This window comes from Equus przewalskii, chromosome 13, assembly GCF_037783145.1.
Source record: "Equus przewalskii isolate Varuska chromosome 13, EquPr2, whole genome shotgun sequence".
Classification (NCBI taxonomy): domain Eukaryota; kingdom Metazoa; phylum Chordata; class Mammalia; order Perissodactyla; family Equidae; genus Equus; species Equus przewalskii.
In genome coordinates, this window is record NC_091843.1 from 76,931,965 (window position 1) to 76,959,687 (window position 27,723).

A 27,723-nucleotide genomic window follows, 5' to 3' on the forward strand; every position below is an offset into this window, starting at 1 on the left:
CATTAAAAATATTCAAAGTAAACATTTACCCCCTTATGTACTTTTGTTATACTTTTCTCCTCAAGTTTTATTTGCATTTCCAGTAAAATATTAGCCCCATTGAATCAGACTCAAAAGTGTTAATAATTTATGATAATATGCAGCATATTTTATGCTGTAGCTTCTTATTTCTGATCTTGAGACCGTTCTCAGTTGAGCAGATTCCATGGCTGAGAGCGTTTGTCCCAATGTTACTGCTATCTGAACACAGTAGTGAGTCTGTAAATATGTACTTTATTTCCTTTGTGTGTTTGTGAATTTTTAATTTAAAAAGGAAAGTCATAAACAGTCTTTTCTTAAAATTCAAATGCTTTCCAAAAGAGGTGATTTAAATCACAGTAGAAGAAACTAGCAGACCTTTGTTATTCAAATCTAGCTTCCTACCTGTGTACAAGAAATGCAGATGTTATGAATTAAGTTGTTGTCAGAATATCTTGCCTTTTCAAACTTTGGGGATGCCATATATATCTTGATAAATTTCTGGAGAAATTATGGTAAATCTCTCTGAAAATAAACTTACCACTGGAATAGAAATTATTAATAAAGGGAAATTTTGATGACAAAGGAAAATGATATACACCTGAGACTGTGTAAGGTGGAATAGGAGCATGTAGAAGGGATCTACTTAGACTGTGTAAATTTCACTGACCTTAAGATTAATTTCAATGTATTGTGTGTATTTTCCATAAAATGATCCTAAATGTACTGAGAGCAAAATGACTTGGATAGTAACTTTTGTTTAAGTTTTCTATTTAAAAACCAGATTCCAAGATCAAGGCTTTAGGAAGTTGGCTAAATTGGATAATTTCTTTTTTCCTTTTTGTATGTATTGTTTTACCAGGGACAGATTCCTTCTTAAATTAGACTAGTTCTTTTCATACAGTGTCTTCAGGAAGTATAGTTGGACCAAATGGTAAGAAATATCAGCCAGAGAGTTTACGCGTGTTGAAATGTATGGCTAAAAGAAAAATACATTTTAGCTATTTTCATGGCTCTGAAGGAAATATCTCTTCCGGTTCTCTATCCTTAGCATGAATCATCAAAGGGAGCTGAAAAAAGTAGTGGTCGGAAATATTACAAATATTCAGAGTCTGTGATTGTCTCTTGAAGGTTATGTCAAGGTTGTTTGTCACTTCCAGAGTGCATGACCACCTCACACAGACATGTAAACCACCTGGAACATAAAAAGCACACTTTTAAAACAAAGATTGGAGGAATCTGAAGTGATTTTGACTTCATTTCAGGAATTACGTTTCTTAGACAAGAGGCCTAGGTTATTGTAATTTGGCCAATACAGAGATCCAGCTTTGTGAGAAATTTCAGACTGCAAAGATTAGAATCTGGTAATTTATCTTTGTTAAACCACTTTGAAATGATGTCAACAAAGTACTGTAACTATATTTCTTTAATCTAGGGAGCGGTCACTGTACTGTAGCAATATATTACAATTTGAATTGCAAAATGATAAAGTTCATTCTTCAAAGAAGATTCTCCCTCCTCCCTTCCAGTTATGAAATAGAAACTTATTGATTATAGCTCCAAACCTATAATGCCCTTAAGTTTCTCCTGCTGATAAAATTACCCCTTATTCCAAGGCGCTCAACTTTGTGAGTCTCAGGTAAAAGTTGAGAAATACATTGAAACCCAGGAAAATGAGCCATACTTAGAATGCCAAGCAAAATTACACAAAAGGTACAAACCAAAGAATTCCTGCAGAGTTACAGAGGAGGAGAATCTGGCCTGTGGCTCAGGTTAGAAAGCGGAAAATGAAAAGATAAACAAATATCATCTGCTGTGTGATAATGCAGAAAGAAGTTATGTAATGGCAGCTGAAGCCTGTTTTTATTGTTCTCACTTGGACGCTGGGTCCAAGAGTCTTAATCTGTTCTTGAATATTTTTCAAAATCAAGTAATTACTAGGACTTGTGACCCCCTATTAAAAAAGTGGCAGGATCTAACAGACACCAGTCTTTTCTGGTGGATTCTTATGCGAACGGAAAAATCTGCCTCAAAGTTGAGTTTCACTTAATTTCTTTACATGACTTTGTAAAACATTTGTAACATCTGTAGGCACTAATCTCAGGCTTAAATATCCTTAGTTTTTCTTTTCCACAAAGAAATAGTTCCCTTTTATATGTGTGATTAGATATTATATCTTATGACATATCATTTGAAATCTCACAGTTTGAGCATATGTCCTCTTCTTGGAGTCTCTTTCTTTTCCAAGGAATTTCTTTTTTAGTTTGGATTAAATGTACTATCGCCTGGTTGACAAACCAAACGACTTAGGCACCTTTCTTGATTACTACATAAAGATGGATAAAGGTGAATGATCCATGCACTTGTATTCCACTTTTGATGATGAATATCAAAGGCCTATTTTTTGCTTCCCTCTCCTTACACTAATTATGATGACCATCAACTTTTTGTACTTAGAATTAACCTTCAAGGCAATTCATTAGGGAAATCAGAGTGACCCATTAGTGAGGCACTATTGGTTAAATCATAACCAAATTGGTTTAGGGCCTTGATTGGTCAAATTTTGGTTTAACTCCTTCATGTTTATTTATATTTATTATTTGGTAGATGCTTGTGAAAATCAAAGTTCGAAAGTTGGTATTTAAATACTCCAACTGTCAGTATCCTCAAATTTTGCCATTGGGTCATTAATATTCTAAACATCTATTACATCAAATGTAAATGGGCTTCATTATGTCTGCTCTGAATTGACTCTGAAATTTTCATTTCTGTCTATTTTTCTATCTGCACTAAATTGGGTTAATATATACACCTCTGTTCTCCCTCACATTTAAATTAAATCCCCTAATTGCAGAACTTAAAATTAGGCCTGTCCTATTTTTGATTTTAAATGTCAGATTCTTGGAAAGACACTGGCCTAATGAGCCTGTTAGTAATCAGTCAGTCAGTCAATCAATACACATTTCCCCATTTTTATTGTGTCGGTTTAGTTCAGAATATTAGAACTTCTCCCCTTCTTTGAGGTTCAGTAGCCCTTGCAGGGTGTTCAATATTGATCTGTGCTCTGTTCACCTTCTTCTTGTGGCATTTCAGAGGGACCACCAAGTAGCAATCAGATCACAATCCCTCAGTTGTGGTAAGAATGGATTCGGTGTTCTCCAATTACTGTTCTCCTGATAATAATTCTCAGAGGGTGGGGCTCATCTTGTGAGGTTTTCTCAGATCCTGCCAATCATTGTCAAGAGCTTTTAAATAGAAACACTTTGAACACTTCAGAAACTCCTAAAAAAGACTCATACATTTTTCTTTTGTTGTCTCTTTAGGTTTCTCACTGTTAATAACTACTGCCAAGAGGTATAAATGGAATAGTTCAGCTAAGAGAAGATTCTATCTGAGGACTGAAAAGTCTTCTGCCCCATGACAATTTTTCTCTCATTTTGTGATTGAGTTGGGACAGAAAATTCAAGATAGGGAAGCAGAGGATCTCTTTCAGCTGATACAGTTGAACCACCAGAGAGCAGTTGATCCCTTAAAACAACTTCCCTGACTATCTTATGGCTTGAGACTGAGAAACTCAAACACTTTGGGAAAGGAGATTCAAGCCTGCTGAGACCAAATGAGACGTCTGGAATTCTTAAGACCAGATCAGATCTAGTGTCCATAATTTATGGAAATGAAAAGCAAAATGAATTCTGGAATAAGTACCTATATTTTGGAATTTGCAAAGAACTGAGGCTATCACACTAACATCTGTGAAGGGTAGGGTAAAGAACTAGTCCTAGTTTGGAGGGGCTTTCCTGGTTTAGAATTGAAAGTTCCGTGTCCCGGGAACACCCCTCAGTCCAGGGCAAACCAGAACAGCTGGTCACCCAAGAAAGGGATATGAGAATAGTGGAGCCACTTTTCCTTCTTTTTCTTTCATTGGGCTTCTCTTGAATTAAATGTTCAGATATGTGCATTAAGCGTTTCATTATCGTATATTTATGAGTACAGACATGCATATTTCCTTTTTATTCAATTGATTTTTTAAAATGGTTTGGTAGATATATCACTAGAGAGAGAGAAGGTACAGAATATTCAAAACTGTGGGCTGCAACAGCCACTTTCACGGGTGAAATGGAACAGTTCCCATTCATAGGAAGTTTTTGGAATGTAGGTCAAGGCATACTTAAACAGAGGGTTACTGATGTTTTCACACTCATGCTTAGACACATAGTTATCTCTTTAAAATCAGTGTTCTATCATCTGACCTGCTAGTGGGCAAAAGCAAATATGAATTTATCTTGAGAAATCCACAGAGTGAATGATCCACCTTGAGAGTTCATTTTATATGTCTTTCAACATGGACGATAGGTAGCTATGTTTACAAAAGTTGGCATATATGCAGAAACCAAGATGGGAATTTGAATCTCTCTGGAATTTTGCTTAGATCAATTTAATAAAACATTCATGAAGATACATTTTCTGTGGAGCTCCTGATTGGGTTGAATTGAGTTGATGCAGTGTACTGTTATAATGCCAGAGGAACTGAGCAATCAATAGTGGGGAAGCACTGGAGCACTGATATTCAGGGTCCAAATAGCTAGGATTCAGGATAAAACTTGCTTAAGATGGTGTCTTGTGTAATGCTGTCAGCATAAGAATAGTGGGAGCAGTAGGCCTCCAAATTCATGTGAATGATAGTATTCCTAAAAGGGGGAGAATTTTCAACTTCTTATGGTGAAGGTGGAGAAGAAAGAAATGGAGAGAGCTGAAGCAGAAAGATTCTTTAGTACCGCAGACTGATTATGCTATTTCTGTACACCAATTCATTCCATCTATTTAATTTTTATTTTGCATTAGCTTTTGCCATCAAATAACTTATAAATTAATAGTAACGCAGATAATGCAAAGGCATAACAAAAAAAGATTTTAACTAGTGCCATAACAAAAAATCAAAATTTGATGAGTGCTATAAGAGAGGCTCTGATACCAGTTGGTAGGATTAGGAAAGGTTTTGCTGAAGATGTAACTGGTGAGATGGATCGTGAAGGCTGCGTAGACTATCAGGAGGAAGAGGGGGAGAATATTTTGGCCAAAGGGAATGGTATTAGCAAAAGCTCTGGTTTGTAAGAGCACAAGAAAGGATGAGCAATCCAATTTTCTGAAATGTAGGGTAAAGGTAGGAGAGAAATCACATAGAATATTAGAAAAACAGGATAGGTTTATAGTGAGGAAGATTTTAAGTGACAGAATGAACATGTGGTACAATAAGTGATGGGGGAAATCTGATAGATTTTAAGTAAGAAAGTGGCATAATTGGTATATTGATTTAAAAAATTTAACCTGGTAGAGGAGTGAAGAATGTGTTGAGTAAGGAAAGACTGTACGCAGGGACATTAGTTCAGTAGCTCTTAGGAGAGTCGAAAAACCAGCCATGAAGGGCTGATTGAGAATGGAGGCCATGAGAACGGAGAAAAAGAATTAGGTCAGAGGGTCATTGATGGGCTACACTTGCGCCATCTGGCCAAGGGTGGCTATCCTGAAAGCAGCTAAGGAGTCTACTGTGCGATTTTTTTTTCTGAACAAAGACCAATTCAGGAAAATAATGAAATAATTTCTGTGAGGGAACATATACACATATATGAAAATATATTAGCAACTAAATTATATTTAAGCATTCTTTTGCTATCTCTCTGTTATTGCTGGAGGGGTTTTGCTTGTTTTTGACAATTTTTTTCCTTACATAAACTAGACTACATATTTTCGGGGTGATGCAAACTGGTAGTGCAGGGACAACGGATTTGGAAACTTTAGAAGAGTAAAGTTAATTTGGCTTGAAAGTTTAGCCTCAAGCCAAGACCCCAAATATCAGCCCCATCAGAAGAGACCAAAGTGCTGGTTAAAGGACTGAAGGGGTGGTGCTGTTAAAGCTGCTGGCTGGAAAAAGGAGGTTCTTTGTCCACGGCAGAAAATGTGACAGCATGATCAGAGGTGGGAGGAGATTATGGATTCAAAATTCTATGTAGAAGATTGAGTGCACTTTTCAGCAGCCAAATATGTTATCAAGAGGGAACATACACACTCTATCACTTTTCAGAGAGGGGAACAAGTGTGGGAGTCTCCTGAAATCTTTACTTCAGGGTCTGTTTCTTTTTCATGTCTTGGCAACATACTGTCTAATGATTTCTAAATGAAACCCTAAAAACGTCCTCACCAGCAGTGAGTTCTGTTTGTAACTAAGCCTTTTAGCAGTGGCATATTTTCTAACTCTGTTGGTGGTTGTGACAATGATGGAACTCTTTGTTAGAGAACTGTATTAGGAAGGATAGGCTAGTCCATGCTACAGTAACAAATATACCCTGTAATCTCAGTGGTTTAACCCAACAAACCTGGTGGAGGACAGCTGAGGTTCTTCCCCAAGCAGTGACACAGAGACCCAGGTTCCCTCCATTTTGTGCCTCCACCATCTCAACACACAGCTTTCAATAGGGCCACCAAAGGGAACAAGAGCGATTTAGAGGAGGCACTATGCTCAAAACTGCCTCAACTTTGAAGTGATTCATGTCATTTCTGCTTATAGCCCTTTGGAGGCCAGAACTAGTCATAAAATTTTAATCTAACTGTAAGGGAGGCTGGGAAATGTAGAGGACCATGTGGGTATTTGATAAATAAGTGTTTCTGCCACAATCCAACCTTCCAGTCACAAAATATCCCCTTCTTCTTTCATCCCATTCTAGGAAAACTCACTCCTTCCCCAGGGAGACGATCTAAAATTTGTTCAACCACTGACTCCAACTCAAAGTCCAGGAACTCCGGACTCATGGTGCCCTCTGAATTAGGTCTAATGGCGTCTTCTCTTTTTCCAGAGTCCTATGAAACTGAAAGACAAATTATATCTTCCCTCCCCACCAAACACAACAATGGAATACTCTGATTAGAAAGTGGAAGAATTTGAAACAGTCCACAATCCTTGGTTCACAGCAAATCTGAAATCCCTCTGCACAGATAAGGTGAAAGCCCCTACCTTGAAGGGGTGGGGCTGGGCAGGAGTGGGTGGGAGTTTCCTTAATTAGGTCATGATTGGCTCTATTCCTTTGTCTGTTGTTCTCAGTGGTCCTCTGTCAAGTGGATGCTGAGGAATGTTCACTCTTTAACTTTAGCACCTTTTCTCAGCTCATTTCCTGCTTTTGGAAGGCTAGGGCCAAAAAGTTGTTTTAAATTTTGAACAGACAGATAATTTTTCAACAACTCATGTGGTTTCTTTGGCAATGCAGTTGCTTTACAAACTTAATAGGTTTCAAATCTATTTGTTTCCAATAAATTTCATGTTCCAGAAGCCCACCCAAAATTCGTTTTTTAGACAGTGTCCTTTAATCTGCTATATGTCTTTGTTCGTAATACCCTTTTCTCTCTCAATTTTAGAGTGGCTACCTTGAGACTATTAGGCTTGAATTAAAAGGCCATGTCCTTAATTTGATCTTTGCAATGAATCACTTTATTAACTCAGAATGCTTGCCATATCATAAATTAGAGGCTGGACATATGTCCTGATATCGGTTTTGGAAGAGACAATGGGTTGGAATCATCTACATCCATGGTTCTCAATGCCTTCCAGGAGAGATTGTCTATGTCTGGAAGCATTTTTGATTTGTATGATTGGAAGGATGGGCAGCACTAGTGCTACTGGCATTTAGTGGGTAGAGGCCAGCGATGCTGCTAAACATTCTATAATGCACAGGGCAGCCCCACACAACAAAGGACCCAAAATGTCAAGAGTGTCAAGGTTGAGAACCCACCTCCCAATATGCACAGACATGTTCCAGAACCTCCCACCTTCAGTTACCCCAGAGCTTTTCAACAGTTTTTAGACAAATTGAAGGAACTATTCCCCTCCTTCAGATTTCTTTGGAATATCCAGACTGGATATTCTGGGATATAAAGCCAGACTCCTTCACCATCTTGGAGGAAACCAGGCCAGGTATACTAGTTTTACATATTTTGATACAGATATATGATATATGGCCTTAACCCAATTCTAAGCCCATAGCAGCTACCTAACAATATTTTAGAATAAGCTATTCCCATTGTTTTTTGCCATAACAGGGTGGCTTCTCCATTATGTCAGTGTTTAGCTTATCCTTTAGAACAAATAAGAAGTCTAAAAACTTGGCCACACATATTCTTTCCGGAGGATGAAAATCTCAATGGTAAAATTCTAGAAATATAATTGACCAAATGAAGCAGTGATTATAGGCAAAAGTTGAGTGACAGAGCAAAATTTCCTATAGTTTTCATGAGAGGTAATATTAAAATTGTATTATTGGGAAGTTAGTAACATTTTTACATACTTTTTCTCTCTATTCTTGAAATGGCTTACAACAACCGGTAATTAATCAGTTTTTTTTTTTAAGAAGAACTAATATCGTTGTAGAAGGTTCACTTCATCTTAGAGTGTATTGTTCAGTGAAAAAGACCAGGAAAAGGCTATCAGATGAACTATTTTCTATTAATAAGTTATTACTTAGACTAGTCTTATCTGCAAAACTATCCTTTTTGACTTAGAGGATTTATATCATCTTCATCTTCTCATCCATTCTCAATACTCCCTCCATTTTTGTTGTTATGTCTGTTTCCTTCTGGTGCTCATCTTAGCTGTAGAGAGAAGGAAAGCTTGAAGGCAACGCCCTTAGAGTAATTTCTCTGATCCCTAAAGCATGACTTCATAATAATCACAAACTTACATTGATTAATAAATATAAGGGGGGATTTATTACAATTTGCCATATTTCTTGCACTCCCTATGCCTTATTTCCATTTTGCCTGGTTTAATAGTTTTAGACTTGAGGCTCATGGATTATCACTTGTTTTAAATGATATACTCCTTTTTGCAGAGAAAGAAAAGCAGCCAAAAATTACAGAAATTGTCCAATTTCTTGTAAATGAGAATGTCACAAGTAGAATGCCAGCTTGTTCACCTTGTCCTTTGCCCTAACAGCAAGCTCTTCCATTCTACGCCTTTTTTGTAGTTATGAGTAATACTCCAAATATTTTACTGCACAGCGATGAGTCACAAAGGAGAGGAACTATAAATACTCTTGTTCTCCAGAAACAATGAAGCTATCTATTCTTTCACATTCACCCACCTCGTATGCTGTTTCATTTAAGGTTAAGCTTTTGAAAAAACAACTTTTTCCTACTTTAAACATTTAAATCCAGTACAAGTTATGTTTTCTAGTAAACTGCTTCATTTTCATTATCTGATGCTTCATATATTTATCTAAATCTAGTCCATGGTGCACTGCCAGCTACACCTAACCACACACACAGGTGTGAATTACTCCAGTCCTATTTAAAGAAAAAGAACAAAAAGTAAGAATGGCAGATGCGTTTCTAATTAATATCCTACTGGGTTAATCAGCAGATCCCTGGGAAAGCTCTGAGACTTTCAATATATTCAGAAAATCACTATTTTGATCTATAGACCTCTCTTTAAACACATACATACAACTGTCAGACTTTTTGGAAGATGTGATCCTTGCAAATAAGGTAGTAAATAACATTAAGTCACAAACTTGTCTCTTTGAATAACCTAATTCTGTGCTTGATTTTGAATATTTCAGCGAGGGATTTATGTTTGAAATTTATAGCAAATACTATGCACAAGTGTTGTGGTTTACTAACATTGCATTCAAAATTTCTTGTAGGTATTTCGAACAATTTGAAGTGCAGCTCTTCTAAAACTAACTAAATACAAACAAGGCGTCCTTTTTAAAAATAATAAGGAATATTGCAGAATCATTGACTTGTTGAGTGCTTCTGGATGTGAGGACATTGGAGGCATAGTGATTCACTGAAGGAGAGGAAGAAGGGAGAGGGAGTGATTTACAGGAAAAACTCAAAGTCTTTACAGTGAGACAAGCCAGGACTGAAAGCTTAGTCTCCTATTGTGCATCTCCTCCAGTCACTAAGCACTCTACTCTTTGGTTACCTCATCCTCAAATGTGGAATAAGAATACCTCTGTCCCAGGGTTTGAGATTTAGGGGTTGAGGGTTTAACAAGATGGAGCGGTGCTTGGGACATTAAAAAATGCTAAATTTAAAAGTTCAGTTTCATAAAGAATATGGAACTCTCATTGTAAAAACACTACTGTATACAAAGCTAAGTTTTAGTTATATTGTGGTTTTCATTTCAGTTTTGGAGTTAATGTATTCAGGTATGTGCCTGGCACATGGTGGGTACTCAATAGATGTTGAATGAGAAAATGCTGCTTTAAATAGGAATCTTGGGATTTAATGAGGAATTTAGTAAAAGAAAAAAAAAAAAGCAACCAGAATAGGAAAAGGTTCATCAGCTCTCTCTTGACTGTCTTTCCATCCAGGATTTATGAAGTACTTCCTGTGAGCAAAGGGTTACATTACACGATCATTTTACGTGTATTATACTTAATAATTGTTTCAAGTACTTTCATTTTTGTCACGGGATTATCCTTTCTACAACCTAGTTTTTCCATTGAAAATGATAATATTAACAGTTTTTCCTGGTCAGAGAATTTACATCCTTTCAGTCTCTGAGGGGGTCAGGGGCGAGGGAAGCTGAGGGAGGGGTTGGGTGCTTTTAGTCCGCTATGTTTGGGGATGGGGCATGGCCATGGGCGTCCCAATGTGCTTGCCTCACAAGCATCCCCACGCTAGACGGAGTGAGACATTAAATAGCAAATAAAAAACTCCATGCCAGATTAAAAGTGACTGAGGAGGAAAGCAAAATGGGTTATATTTTAGTACTTTAAACTGCATTTTCCCCCATTTTCTTTTCAAACGAGAAGCTCCACATTTTCATTTTGCACTGGATCTGGCAAATTATGCAGCTTGTGCTGATACATGTGGCTGGGTCTTGATGCTTAGTGATTCCGCCTGACCTGCCTGTGCCTTCCTATCAGGCTTATCTGGTAGAACTCGTCTTTCTCACACTGCTTCAGCCTCACTGACCTTCTGTCTGTTTCTTTACTATGTTTCTTTGTTTCCTACCCCAGAACTTTACACTTGCTGTTGCTTCCTCCCGATACCCTTCCTCTCTCTTGTCCTTCATTTCTCAGCCCAAGTATCACTTCTTCAGACAATCCCCTTTAAGCACTCTAAGTGAAGGAGCCTCTCTCCCATGCCAGTCCTTTTCTAGCATACCTCCCTCTTTTATTTCCCTTATAAAGCTTAACCACTCTCTGCTTATTTATATATTGACCATTTTTGCCCAATCAAATGTGAAATTCCATGAAGAGACATCATATTTGTATCAAAGTGACACACTTATACTAGCAGGTAGAAAAGGTTACAGTGACTAGTAGGTGCACAATAATTCCTTATTAAATAAATAACGACATACTATTCATTCATCCTAAAAATTTATGAAAGATCTACTCTGATAAAAACACTAGGATTTGAAGGGGATATTAGTAAGGCTCTTCTAGGAGTTTTTAATCCAGTCGGGAAGATGGAAGCAGATATACAATTAGAAACAGTATATAATAGGGGGCTGTCTGGTGGCACAACGGTTAAGTGTGCACATTCTGTTTCTCAGTGGCCCGGGGTTCACCGGTTTGGATCCCAGGGGTGGACATGGCACTGCTTGGCAAAAAGCCATGCTGTGGTAGGCATCCCACATATAAATTAGAGGAAGATAGGCATGGATGTTAGCTCAGGGCCAGTCTTCCTCAGCAAAAAGAGGAGGTTTGGCAGTAGTTAGCTCAGGGCTAATCTTCCTCAAAAAAAAAAAAAAAGAAAGAAAGAAATAGTACATAATAACTTGAATGGTCAAAATTAGTGTTAATTAATTAAAATTAATGTTATAAAGTAGTGTATTATTTCTTGTGTGGCAACAGAATAGAGTGGCTTGGAAAAGTTTAGGGCACAGAGGCCTGTAGGAAATCCAGTTTCTGGATGGTTGTGTTCACAGCAAGGAGGTCAGATACTCAGGAAGGGCGGCCTAAAAGAGTCTTGACTGAGGGGCACCAATGACAAGATTAAAGGTTCAGGGCAGGGGAGTGGTTAAGAATGGCTTAGTTTCTGAAAGTCAGAAGAGAACAAGTAAATTGATCTCTAAGAAAGTGGAGAGGGTTTCAGCCAGGAGGTATGTGAAAAATAGCTCAGTTGTAAAAGGTCGCTATTTATCCCAAGGCTGTGGACGTATGTACTATGTGTCAGTGTCTCCTGAAATGACACCAAGCTCAGCCTTGAATTCACCCTCCCAAACCTCCATGATCATCTCTTGATCCTGTTATAAACTTTTTGCTTTTGAATTTATTTTCATCTCTTTGGAGTTGACTTATTTAAATTGTCTCTTTGGTCCTGAGCCTTCTTTCCATCAAAGATGCTCTCTTTAGCTGCCCATAGATCCACAGCATCCATAGGACCACAAGACTTGAGGCCCTGAATCTCCACCCTAGCAACGCCACCAAGTTCCCTTTTATTCCAGGAGAGCAGCAGGTACACCTAGAAGTTTGGCCAAGACATGAAGGGGTGGACAGGCAATGATTTAAAAATCACCAGGCTGGGTTTCAACATCCACTTTTAGCTCCAGTTGGATGCAGAGACAAGAAACAGATTTTAGGAGGAACATCTCATAATCTAGAAGTTTGAAGTCACACACCTAGTAAACTAGGTTACGACCATTGATTCCAAAGGAAAAAAAGTCACATATCCTCTCTTTTGGTTTTAGGCATTTTCTTAGATCACTTTCCCTCAAAGTAGAGCCTCATTTAAGACAACGCCTAAAACCAGAAAAGAGAGCATGTGTTCAGGAGAAATCTCTACATGAGTGAGAGAAGAGGTTAAGGAAAGGGAAGACACTAAACAAAGACTTAGTTTCAGGTGTCTGACTTTAGCCTTGACCCCACAGGGAAGCCCGGGAGCATAAATTGCATCAGAGAGTCTGTCCCACCTTGAGGAATCAGGGCTTTTGTGTCCATATTAATTATTCATCGGCTCAGAGTCACCCAAGGTGGGATAGTTCTCTCAGGTACCTCCAATTAGTTGATTCCAAGACCCTGTGGGGTTATCTATTTGAGGAGGTTGAAGATATGAGGTGTTAGCAGCAGCACTAATAGTAGCAGGAAAGAGGGATCCCTGTATATCATTATTGCCACCAATAATGTCTTCAATGGGCATCCAGCTGGTAGAAGTAGATATAGATGCAGGCAAGTGATTGCAGCCAGAGGGGAGAGTCTTCACAACCTCTGGTAACTTGTCCATTTCAGAAAAGCGAGAGCATAAGACAGAAATAGAGCAGGACCACGCACATAGTAAATTCTATCGAGATACCAAGGAAAACAAGGTAATGGGCTTGGGCAGGTGGAAATTGGAAACCTTTAAGACCACAGATTTATTAGATTTGTAGGTATTAATTGCAGTGCCTTAAGGAGGAAAGGGTAGTGAGAAATTGATGCAAGGGGGTAAGACATCCACAAGAATAGTCTTCAATTATTCATTCATGTATTTGAGCCCAACTTTATAGAGCAAAAACATATTTGAAATTGCTGTGATCCCATGGCATATTACTATGAGCAGGAAATTTAAGTTTGATTTTCATCTTACTGTATATACTATTCATCAATTTCATGTATATCATAAAATTTCAAATCTCTTTGAATGGAAGAACTGTGAGAAAATGCACACAGAGAAAGTTCATTCCTGAGAAGAACGAAAGGAGTTCATTTCAGAAAACTTTGGGTCTAAGTGAGCTGTGTAAAATATTCAATATTAAAAAAAATCACCACTGATTGTGTGAGGAACAGGATGTTCCTTTGTAGCAGCTACTCAAACCAACCTTTAGAGGAATGGCTGCATTAAATCTTTCTGAAAAAGAAGGTTAAATCATCTTAGACAGAGGGACAAGTTTGAAGGATGGACCAGAAGAACATACATCATTGGATCATGTGATAATAGCCTTGACCAACATTTCTAATACTGAACACCCTGAAGGCAGTGTTTTTTTGAAAGAGGATACATTTGGATTCAGAGACAGTTGGTTTTAAATTGTAGCTTGACTACTTGTGTGTTTGTATGATTTTGGGTAAGTTGCTTAAACTCTCTGAGTACATTTTCTCTGTCTATTCAATGGCCCTTGACAAGTTTTTATGAAGATAAATAAAGTGACACAGACATAGGACCTGACATATAATCAGAAATTGTTAGAACTCTTTCTCTCACTCCTCTGGTCTTGAGGTCTTGTCTCTTTGTTCCACAAGGTATATGCCGCCTTTGCTCTAAATTGGACATCCCATCTCTGTTGATGGCAGTAGGTGTACTGCAGCCTCCACTTGGAATCAGTGGCTATTGGGTGGAGGATGAGTAAGGCTGGATTTTTTAGCACTCCTGGATGGTGTGTGAGTGAGGGAGCAAATGAGGGAGCAAGTGGATCAAGGGCATCCAAAGGTTAAGGATATAGTAAGTGGTGCTATGATCCCCAGTGAAAGAGCCCATCAAATAGCCGTGGACTCATACATAATACCTTCCTTCAACACATGATGGAGTCATAATGTTAAAGTAAAAAAGAAATAGATTTACATGTCATACAGAGTTTTCTTTTTCCTTTGAGATCAAAAATATATGATATAATCTCTAATTATACTTTGTCATTTACACACAATCTTCAACAATTTATTTCCGGAATTTTATACAGGGTCCTTAATCTTATATTTTTCCTTCATAATTGAACCTCAGTTGACTGGGTTTAAATCTAATAAGAACCTGATTGGGGTTAAAGATGTGCCGTAATGGGAGTGCCTAATGATTTCATCTTTCTTTCAATTATGTTAAATTTATGATACCTATGATTTTTATCACTATTACCAGCATTTTCAACGTTCATTTTCCACTCATTTTGGCAAAATAATAAGGGCAAAGAGCAAAAAACATTCAAATAATTACATAAAGCCTGCTCTTACAGACAAAGATGGCATGACTGCCCAAACAGAACTCTTGGCTGTCAGGCGGTGCCACCACACATTAGTGCAAAATGTTCGTTGATCTGCTGATGTATGAAAGTCTGGATTTGGCATACAAAAGGCACTTTGGAGTGTCGATGTATAATGCATGAAAGTGTTGGCTGTTCAGAAGCTGAAAATATGAAAGTCAGGGACAGCCTGTATGTATATGAACAAAGAAAAGGAGACAGATATAGTAAATCATGGCCAATTGTCCTGTAGGTGTTAAGAAAGTCTTCTGAGTGAAGTGGCTTTGAGTGCAGTCCTAAGAGGTGAGTGGACTTGAATCAGGGATTGGCCGACAATCCAAATGTGCACCCATCTTGGAACTGCCAAAGAATATGGTGTGTTCAGGACGGATGAGTTCAGGACGTAGAGTGTGGGAAGAGACATGAGGAGTTAGTTTGGAAACAAGTTTGAAGAGCTCTGCGTGCTGTGTTCAAGGAGTTTGTACTTTATTTTGTAGGTTAGCAGGTCTTTTTATGGTTTTGAAAGTAAATTGAAAAGTTAGGTGATTTCAATAAAAAATCCAGATTTCATGCTTTTCTTAAGAAAGAACAACACTGAGCATCGGTTCCTATGAGGCAATACTTTCCTGGAACAGATTAGCTGCTGCCTTTTTTATACAGGGCTTCTGCTCTCCATCTTCTTTCTTCCTCGTGGCAGGTTTCACTCATCTAAATGACCTGCAGGGCCCTGAATTTGATGGGAGCCTGCCTGGCCCTGGTAGGCATTTACATTTATGGTCTCTGAATGTGATGGGAACCATCAGAGGCTTTCAAGGAAAAGAACGATCAGAGAAATCCATTTAAAATTTTTATCATAAATTGAGTACTGTATTAGGCTCTGTGCAGTAGAAATATGAGTCTGCAAGCCACGGGGAAGATGGTTGGGGTGGGTTTGCAGAGAGAGAGAGAGAGAGAGAGAGAGAGAAGGAAACTAGGAGATTATTTAGAAATTCAGAGTGAGAGATGGGGAAGATTGAAGTATCTTCTATGTTTTTGTGAATTCCACAGCACTTGACATATTACCTTGCATATAATAGGTACTCAATAAATGTTTGTTGAATTAACATATATGCTGATAAACATTTTTTAATCTTGTGTGGACTTTTTCATGCCATCTTTGGGCCCTAGTTCATTATTTACTAAGTACAAGTAAAAAAGTAGAATTCAGTGACAGCTCCAAGTAGAGACTCATAATAGACATTTTGTTTAAATTGTTTTCAATGTTTGACATGGTACAGATTAATGCATTATTGAGACTTCTCCAATTTCTAATTCTATGCTGATTTTGCACAACGTTACCTTCCAAGTGAATTGTATTGAACGTGTGAAGATTAATAAAACCATTCACTTTATATTAATACTTTTATAAAATATTGAGTAGATTCCAAGAAATATTTATAAAATATAGGTAATGTGTAAGTAATCATTGTTCAAAGAATGCTTATGTATGGATCAAAAAATTACAAAATGGAACATTATCATTCCTTTGAAATCTCCCATGTTCCTTTATCTGAATCTGTTCCATTTCTATGTATGGATTCACTACTCTGAATTTATGTTTGTCATTTCCTTGCCTTTCTTTATATTTTTAATCATATGTTTCTAATACTAAACCATATATGGGCTGCTTTTGTGGGTTGCCTTTACCTTTCCATAAATGGAATCATACTATGTGTATTCAGTGACTTGGTTTTTTCACTCAGTATTAGGTTTCAGAGATTTAGACATTGATGCAGGTAAATGCAATTAATTGACTTTCCATTGCTCTCCAGCATTCCATGGTATGATCCCATCTTGATTTATTTACCTATTATATTTTTAATGGGCATTTGCTTTTGTAAACAGTGCCATCATGAATGTTCTCATGATATGTACGTCTAAGTGTTTCTTTAGGGTTTAAACCTAGAAATGGAATTTCTGGGTCAAAAGAAATGTGTCTATTAAAATTTGCTGGATAATTTCAAACTGTTTTCCAAAGTCGTTTACCAATTTACACAATGGCCATCAGTGTATACATGTATAAATATTTCTTTGTATCAGATGCTTGTAGACACTTGTTGTTGTCAATTTTTTGCCAATCTAGTAGCTATCTTATTGTAGTTTTAATTTACATTTCTCTGAAAAATAATGCAATTTACCACTTCTTCATTTGCTTATTACCCATTTAGATTTCCTCTTTTGTGAAGTATCTGTTCAGTTCTTTGCCAATTTTCTCTTCTGCATTTTCTTATTTATTAGTAGAAGTTCTTTGGAAGTTCTAGATCCTATCCTTCATTACATATGTCGAAAACATTTTCTCTGGATGGTGCCATTTGTTTAAGAGAACTGCTTAATTTGAATGTGGTTCGATTTTCAATCTTACCTTGTATGGGTTGCACTTTTTGTATGAGGTTGAAAAAGTTATTTTATTACTGAGTTTATAAAATAGTCTCCTGTGTTATAAAAGTTTTGTAGTTTTACTTTTCATATTCAGGCCTCTAACACCACTGGATTGATTTTTGTGAAAAAAATAGGGTAAAAATCCAGTTTTATTTATTTTTCCACAAGTAACCAATTGCCCCAGCACCATTTAATGTAAATTCCATATTGTTTCCATTGATTTGAAACGTCGCCTTTGTTATAAATCAAGTTTCCTTGAATGTGGAGGTCTTTTTTCCGGGATAGTTTGTTTGATTGGACTACTCTTCAGTCTCTGACAGTACCGCACTGTCTTAATTTCAATGACTTAAAAATAATTATTGATATCTGGTAAGAGATACACTCCAGCTTGTTGTTCAGGAGAGTCTTAGCAATTCTCAGCCCTTTGCTCTTCCATTTTGCATGGAAGTTTCACTTAAAAATTTTTATTTAGAGGGGCTGGCCCCATGGCCAAGTGGTTAAGTTTGTGCACTCCACTGCAGGCTACCCAGTGTTTCATTGGTTCAAATCCTGGGCGCGGACATGGCACTGCTCTTCGGGCACTGCTCATCGGGCACTGCTCATCAGGCGTCCCACATGTCACAACTAGAAGGACCCACAATGAAGAATATACAACTATGTACCGGGGGGCTTTGGGAGAAAAATGAAGAATATACAACTATGTACCGGGGGGCTTTGGGAGAAAAATGAAGAATATACAACTATGTACTGGGGGGCTTTGGGAGAAAAAGGAAAAAAAATAAAATCTTTTAAAAAAATTTTATTTAGAGATTGTTTAGAATTTTATTGATAAATTTGGGAAAACTTGAAATCTTTATGATATCAAATCTTCCAATTTATAAGTGTCTCCCCATTCAGTTGTTTTGTTTTTTTAATAAATTTTATAATTTTCTCTTTAAGATATTTACAGGTTTTTGTTAGATTTATTCTTTAGAACTCATATATTTTTATAAAACATTAAATAACATTGTAAAATATGTACATTCTAAATTTGTGGCTGGAGTGTAAAAAATATAATTGATTTTTGTATGCTATTTTGTAGCTTGCAAGCTTGCTAAACTTACCTTCTAATCAATTCTAATAATATATCTACTGATTTTCTTAGGCTTTGTAGATAGGCAATAACATATCTGTGATTAATGAAAGTTTTCTTTTCTCATTTCCAGTGTATATATTTTGATTTCTTTTTCTTGCCTTACTGTGCTGGCCATGACAACTAGCACAATTATGAATAGAAGTGATGATAACAGGCCTTGTTGTCTTGTTCCTGGTGCCGTAGGGAATGTTTTCATTATTCCACTATTAAGAATAATGTTTATTGTAGGTTTTTTCCAAACTACCTTTATCCAGTCAAGGAAGTTCTTTCTATTTCTTGTGTGCTAAGAGGCTTTTTAAAAATAATCGTGTATAATTCCTGAATTATTAAACAACTTTTCTAAACCAGTAGACATGATCTTATGGTTTTTTCCTTTACTCTATTGATGTAATGAATTACAGTAATTTGTTTTTAAATGTAAAGATAACCATACATTCCTAGGATAACCTACTCAGTCACGATTTTTCATACATTGCTAGATTTAATTGGCTTATATATATTTAGATTTATGCATCTGTGATTATGAGAGTCCCTTTCTCATATTGTCCTTGTCTGGGTTTCTACCCAAGATGTTCTAGTCTCATAAAATAAGTTGGGCAGTGTTCTCATTTTTTACTATACCTTAGAATAGATATTTAGGATTTTAATTATTTGGTCCTTAACTATTTCATTGAACTCACTGGTAAAACTGTCCCAACATGGAAGTTTTCAGTACAGGAAGAATTTATCCACAAATTTAATTCCTATACAGATTATAGAACTCCTAAAGTATTCTAGTTCATCTTTAGGCAGTTTTGTTAAGTTGTGTTTTTTATAGGAATTTTCCCATTTTATCTTGGTTTTAAAATTTATTCATATAAAAACCACTTATAATTTTTGTAAATTCTATAGTAATGTGGATCTGCCCTATTTTTAATTCCTATTTTTCAGTGCCTTATCTACTTTTTTTATTACTTGTGCCAGATGATTGGCAATTTTATTATTGTTTTGAAAAATGGGAAATTTGCTTTATTGATTCATTTTGTTGTATGTGTATTTTCTTTCACTAACTTCTGTTTATAATTGTTATAATAACTTTTCTTGTTTTCTTAAGGTTTACTCTTGCATTATTTATTTTATTTTATTTGATCATCTGAATTCTTTATTAAAATAGACATATAAGTTCCTTTCTAAATGCTGTTTTAATTGTATCCCACAATAATGGTACATAATATTCTACTGTCATTTGGATTTAAATATATAATCATTTCATTATGTTTCTTTTATTGAATCATAATTATTTGGAAGTATGCTTTTTAAAATTTTAAACATGTGGTTATTCTGGTTATCATTTTGTTAATGATTTTTAATTTAATTACACTGTTATCAGCAACATGGTCTATGTGCTTTTCCAATCACTATAATTTTTTAGCGAACACCCTAGACATTTTAATGTGACTCTTTAATATATAATCACCTAATATTAAGTAATATCTTTACCTTTCTTCCAACAATATGAGGACCTTAGTGCTGTTTAACTCTAATATCTCCTGTCCCAAGGTGTATGATTTTGGTATCATGTTTTTTGGGTCTATATTTTCTAATTACACAATAAATTATTACTACTACTATTATAAAAAGTATAACATTGAATTCATAGAATTCATTGTTCACAATTATTTTCCCAATTACATTGAACATATAATTCCATTGAATTCTGGAATTCAATGTCAAATTAAGCCAACTATCAACCTATCCTTTACTCTTTGGATGTGATTTGAATTTTTAATTCTCATAAGATTTTTCTCTTTATCTTTGATGTTCTGTGCTTTCACTGTGGTGAGTCTAGGAGAAGATTTTTTTTCATTTTTCTAATTTTGGAATTTTGGGTCTTTTTGAATATGTGGATTGATGTCTTTCATTTGTATCAGATAATCCCCAGAAATTTTCTTTTCAAATATTGCCTATACCTTAGTTTTTCTCTCCTTTTTTGGATTAACTTTCTTTAACTCAAATCTTAGCTTGAATTTTTCAGAGCACTCAAGTTGTGCAAATTAAGGCTGCAAAACCATGTGAAAACTAGCTTTTGCTTATGAAATCTCAGGGGAATATCTTTAATTTTATTTCTGTCATGAAGGCTGGACCTCTGGGGTCATAGCTATGTAAGAACTTTCTCTTCAGGTCCTTACCCTGAGCAGGCCTTTGTCTTCTCCTCTTGTCCCTTGAGTCCTTAACAGCCATGAAGAGGAAACTTTAATTTTACTTCATTTAGTAAATTCCTCAGGATAAAATCTAGCTTCAGACATCCTCATAACACTATTTTCCACCTTCATGTAGGTGTTGGAGTGCATATTCGTTATTTCTTTTGAATTAATAAAAGCATTTAAGAAGATATCTTATTAACATTTTTAGAAGTTTTATAGTGGGAGGGTAGGTGTGCCATAGTGCCAGAAATGAAGTCTGAATATGCTTTGACTGGCAAGAATTGAGATAAAACTTAGAGGAGAAAGAAAAAAGTACCATTGGTTTTAGTAATTTCATTATCATAGGGATGGTCTCAGCATAGGCAAGCCAGACAAGAGAGTGATTCCTTGTGCAGAGTAGCACAGGACTGAGGCCAAAGAGAGCTGCTCCTTTGGAAGATGTTAATCTCAGGGAGGTCTAGAGGGAGTTTCATTGTGCAAAATGAGAGGCACAAAGTCAGTGTGTATCCCAGATGGGGCTTCCAGGTTAAATATAGGACATCTAGTTAACTTGAATTTCAGATGTATAATGACTATATATTTTAGTATATATCCCAAATATTCTTTCATCCAGTTTTCTCTCACCCCAAATATCTGAGATGGTGTTGGATATGGTGGAGTATATGATCTAGGAGTACTCTGTTGTGACTACTAAAAGCCTTAAAGAAGTACTTTGCAAACTTTAGCACGCAATACGCATCACCAGGAGGGTCTTGTCAAACTGTAGGTTCTGACTTAGTAGGTCTGGGGTGGGGCTTGAGATTCTGCATTTCTAACATGAATGGGTTCTGCTTTAAGTGTAAACATGAGGTGAAACCTCCCCTTAAAATAAGAGAAATTTCAAACAATAATCTCTCCTCAATGGACAAGAACTTCCTATTGCTCCCTCTTGGAATCTTCAAGGCAGGAATGTTTTTCTCAGCTTTTGAACTTTGTTGCTAAGCATGTTGGTAAATATCACTGATAAACTTTGGCTATGTGTTGCATAGCCTCGATTCTTGTAGCCAGCTCTTCCTGAAACATATTTTCAAAATGCCTCCTCACCATTAAAATGCTGAGATATTGGAACCCACTGCTTCCCTTACCTACTTTATATAGATAGAATTCAGGAAGCTTCACGGACAGCCAAATAAATACTAGTTTGCCATATGTGATATTCCTGAGAACAAGTCACTGGAAACCCCAAGGAGAAGAGTTATTGTGAATAAACAAATTTCCAAATAGGTTACAGCTTATTCTTTTACGTCTCCTTAGATTTGAGGTAGAATCTGGACTAGTGTTGGGAAACCCAGTAGCTTCCATTGTATCTAGGGGCATATATATATGCATATGTGCATATACGTGCGTATATATAGGCACTAGGGGAGTGTTGTTCCTGCTGAATTGTCACATAAACTGCATGGAGCTCTAAATGGGGGAACAGTAGAGTGGTAGGTAGAATGCCAGAAACATGCTAGAATAGTTTCCATAGATGTTTACCTCCCTTTCTCCCCTAACCTCTTTCCAGTTCCAGAGCACGTTTACTAAAACAGATGGGAATGCCTGGAAGAAGTGGAGTAACTCTCTGGGGGACGTTTTCCAACATTTTGTTAGAAGCTAGAAATGTTCTCTTCCTTCTTTAGAATGCTGCTTCTCAGTTCTTCCATGAGATGAGTGCACCATTCCAATTCATGAGGAGTTTAGAAGGTTTAGAATGGTGGGCTCTAACATGACTAATGAGTGTGAACTCTGATTCACCTTATCTTCCTGGCCCTTTTAATCTGTATGTGAATTTTTGGGACTTTTTAAATTTGCTTCTATTCCCATGGTATTTCAATATTGGTCATTGTTTGCCATTATACTGAAATTTTGTTTTATTTATTTTTTCCTATAATTGCCATGAAAATGAATACAGATCATGATATGTTTAAAAAGCAACAATTTAAAAAAAACTTACTCTTTTCTCCTAATTCATCAAATGTCATTCCTTTTGCGTGTGAATGGTTATATCTCATTAATGGCTTCTGTGGTGTAACTCTGTAATTAATATTTATATATTAGCTACAGTATCTGTTCTTATGGAAAAAAGAATTATATAGTATAAAATTGAATGTTTTAAAGCATTCAAGTAAACCAAAAATATTTCCTCAAAAATGTGTTGAAAGGATGTAACAATCCAGCATGTGATTTTAATTAATGTCCAAGTAACTAAAAATGTATTTAGTTCATAAAGAAAACATATTGACATCTAATTATGGATCATAGAATTTGGTGCAGCGAAACCGTAGTGCATCTGTTCAGTGAAAACATAATCATGGAGAATACTAAATGGCACAATATATAATGAAAAATTGAAATAATGCACAAATAAGACCATTAAAAAATCACAGTGTGAAACCAAATAGAGTTAGAATTTAGCAAGAGAGGTCTGGTAGTTCTAGATTTACTGATAACAGAGATTGTCAAATTCATGCAAAACTTACTCACTATGCTAATTTTAATGGTCGTGCAGGAGAAGTCTCTCTTTTCTCCTTTAATGGAATTAAAATTTTTAAAGTAGAAGGGGAAATTTAGCACCATTAGCCCACTTTCACATTTTCAGATATACATATATGTATAGATTGAACTAAGGGTTATCCTTTTGATAAATCACTTTTCTTTAATTAATGATGGCAAAGGCTAACAAATGCCAAGAATGTTGACTTTATTTTTTACAACGTCACTGGCTCACTCCTTTTTCTCTATTCCCACTGATTTGGTTCACATCCTCACTTCCTCTCACATGGGATTTCAATATCCTCCTCAATAGCTTGCTAGCTGGTTGATTTGGTTCATGGTGGACCCCAGATGCCCTGATCTCTTTCCCCTCCAATCTATTCTATACCTTAACAGCAGTTATCTTCAGATTTGAGCTTACATCCAAGTCACCTGAAGACTTCTTAAAACACAGAACGTTGAGTTGCATCCTCACAGGTTCTAATTCAGTAAGTCTGTGAAGAGGCCCCAGAGTTTGCACTGCTAATGATTCCCAGGTGATACTGATGTTATTCATGCAGCGACCACATTTTGAGAACCAATGCCTTTGAATCTTGCTAATCTCCTGAAAGTCTTTCTTCCATTCTCCCATTTTCACAAGCCTTTATTGGCTTCTCATGGTCTTTCCAATCAAGCTCAAACTTAGCAAGCTGTTTAGGGATCTCTACCATGTGGCCCCCCAATCTATCTTGTCTGCTCATCTCCAAATTGTCTCTCCCTGGGTACCAGATGCTTTAGCACGCAGAATAATACAATGTTTAGAGAACATGCCCAAATACTTTTTTAGCTTCAAGCTTTTGTTTTGCTGTCCCAATCCCCCTGGAAAGCCCTTCCTCTTCATCTCCATATCTCAGTCATTCAAGTCTCAGCACAAATGCTCCCTCCACCATGAAGTGTCTCTAATTCTCTCTTATTTAGGTAGGTCACAAGTAATGTCACACTTCTCTGAACTCTTCACATTTCATTTCTCTTATGCTAATTTCTGTTTTCTCAACTTTTTATTATTTTTACTTGAATACATATCTAAATTCTTCTATTAGCTTGCAAGATATTTCACAGCAGACCTTGAATTTTGTCCTTTTTTCTAGCACAGTGTCTTATAAGTAGAAGTTACTAATAAATATTTGTGGATTTTTGTTATTTATATAGTGATCATGAAAATAGCAATGATAAAGATGATAAACAGTAATAAGACCAACCAATATCTACTGGACTCTTATTGTGCGGCTAGGCAGGATTCTAGCTTCACGTGCATTATTTCATTTAACCTCCTCATTATCCCTATGAGACATTTCCCTTCCCATTTTATAGGTGAAGAAATTGAGGCACCGAGAAGTTAAGTAATTATCTGTAGTCACATAGCTGGTAAGTGGAGTAACTGGGATATGATCTAAGGCAGTAAATCTCAAGAACACAGTCTGCTAACTCTTTATGTAATGAAGCTTCTTCTATCATAAAAATGTAGATACTTAAACGTCGGCACAAAATGGACACATATGTCTGCACAAACCTTATCTTGTGGTTAGAAAACTGACCAAACAATGATGACCACTAACTCACGTTTAGTAGCAGAGTGACTGAATATTCTTCCAGTTGTAACTCTCCATCCATTCTACTTATCTAGTCTTTGTGTATATGACACAATCGCAAGGAAACCATTGTACCCTCTGTCTTGTTTCCATGACAGTGTGGTAAAGCCTGTTTCTCTAACAGTGGAACTGGGACCCCTTGCATCAGTACTACCTTGGGAGCTTGGGAAAAATGCAGAGGCTCAGAATTAACCAAGATCAAATAAATCAGAATCCCTGATAGAAGTGCCTGAGAATCTGCATTTTCCCTAAGCCCCATGGTGGTTCTTATGTACACTAAAGGTTCAGAAGTACAGGTGTCTCTGGATCATCAAGCCAGTGAAAGTGACTTATCAGCATTCTTTAGTGTGAGTGGAATGGGGGCATGGGGAGGTAGATTCTAGCTGGTGACTGCCCCCAGTTGGGTTTCACATAGGGTTCCTGTGAAGGCATAGAGCACCAAGGGAAGATTTGTTCAGACTACCAGGACTTCTTTAAGAGTGACAGTAACTATTTGGAGAGTTAGTGTAGATTATTTTAATCAAGTCACTGTCCTTTTTAACGCATATAAGGCTCAGTTATCCTAGTGTTTCGTAATCTTAATTTACCACCAGCTTTTAAAGAAAAAAGCAGAAGAAAACAAAAAACACCTCTTTGACTTCTAGAGTTGACAAATTATTCAATATAAAGTTTCTTAAATATTGTACAAACGTAAAACAAATTATACATTTTATACAATTATAAAATTAAACATAATCTATAAATTAAGTCTAAACAAAACTATAAAAACATAAAAGTCAAGTAACAAACTAAAAATAAGGAAGGATTTTTATTGAAACTACATTTCTTGTGTTATATTTACAAGCAACAAATGTACCTCTTTGTTTACTGTGTCACTTGTTGTCAACATAATTTTTATGCTTTTGAGCACAAGGGACTATAATTTGATTCAGCATCATTATAATTATTTCTCCTTTTGAAATGAATTTTTAATTTTAACCACTACTCTATTATTTTCGTGGGCCAGTCGATTTAAGAATATGTACAAAATATAAAATACAATAATAAAAATGATAATTAAATGAAAAATTCTCTAAAGCGTATTTGTTATTGTTTGCACTGATAAAGAATTGTCGCAAGACGCTCTGCAGTCACCCTAGCTTGGATAATCTGTTGGGCAGGTTTTTTCTGGTCAGTATGTTTCCACAACTAAGTGCTTTTTGATGACAATTAGTGTGTAACTTTCATTCAGAAAGCATGCAGGACATTATTTGGCCTACAGTCACTAAGAATGTGATCAAATATAAACTAAGTCTTGGGTCAAAAAGGCAGTCAGGTAGACGGGATGGAATATGCTAAGACCAGCTTTCTAAAATCCTTTTAAAAAAGAAAACATGACATTAAAAACAACAAGAAAATTTACAGAGCCTCAAAAGCAAAATGAGTAGACCTTTGTTCTTGGGATCCTTGAAAACCTGGAACCATTCTTTGGAGCGTTGGTTTGGATTGGGAGTGTCAAGTGTATGGGGAAATTAGCAGAACAGAAGAAACATTTTGCATCATGGACAAGAACTTCAGCAGCTTGGAGGTTTGTTAGATACTCAAATAAAAGAGCATTTGAAGAAAGAAAGAATATTGCATGGAGAAAATTGGACAAGTAAAAGATAAACCTCGACACTCCTCTCTCTTACTCTGTGACTTCTGGCACTGTCCTTGCAGACCACTCACGCAGCTCGATGTCATACAGAAGTGACTTCTGATACAAGTTAATGGAATACAAAAGCTTCACGTGCTCAGGTGGAGTTTTTGGTCTCCATTCTGCTGCAGCGGTGGTGACGGTTCTGCATATTTCACATCTGTCATTATGCAGTCTTCACCCTGGATTTCTAATTGTTTAAGATCTTTTGAATATCATATTCACTGTATCAAATGATATAACTCACAATAACAGAGGAATAAAATCTACTTTCCCAACTTCAGGAATAATTCCTTCTTAAACATCCTTTGCTGATATAAATCTGAATTATTCTAAAGAGTTCCATATTATGAGAATTGAAAACTATTTTCCTCCAGAAACTTATTCCACTGTATGACACCTCACAGTTCTGTGTAGGCATCCTTCCCCATATCTAATCTAAACCCTCTGTACTGCATTTTATTCTTTTTCCCTTTGTCTGGCTTTAACATCAGAAGAACAGATGGCCATCTTTTGTCAGTGCTTGAAGACAGTTTCTAAGAAACATTGAGTCTGCATCAGGCCTCACTCATTAGGCAAAACTCCTATTCAGGACAGAAGCTGGGACAATCTTTGAATTCATCAGGTGTGTCTTGGAGCCTCAGTTTCCCTTTTCCTCACCTTCAGTCACTTAATAGCTTCAATTTTTTTTTTTTTTACTTTTCTGGTCTCCATCTTCAGATATGAAACTGTTAAACTTATTCACACTGAGGTGTAAATGACTGCTAAAGCTTAAAATGTAAGCCACTGGGGGAGAGTGTTTTAATTTTAACAAAGGGCATTTTTTCTTAGATTGAGGTTCTAATCGCAGGGTCATCATATTTATAAATTGGATAAAGGACGGTGGGAGGAGCATGGAGGATCGCTGTCAACGTCACTAGATTCATTCTGTTCAGGGGATGGGTTCACATGCCCCACATGTGAGCAGTAGCTCTCCTCATTCATGATTCATTGAACAATATTCACTGAACATCCAGTGTCTGGGGGTACTGGGAATCCAGCAGTGAATCAGATGATGTCTTGTAGAATTTATAATCTCTTAAAAGGGTAAAAAAACAATAAACCAACAAAAACAAGAAAGTGCCAGGTGTGAGAAATGTTAGGCGGGGAATTAGAATAGAGCGAGGTGTCTAGAGAGGGACAGCGTGACTGGCTGGCTACTTTAGATTTTGGAGTCAGGAAAGGCA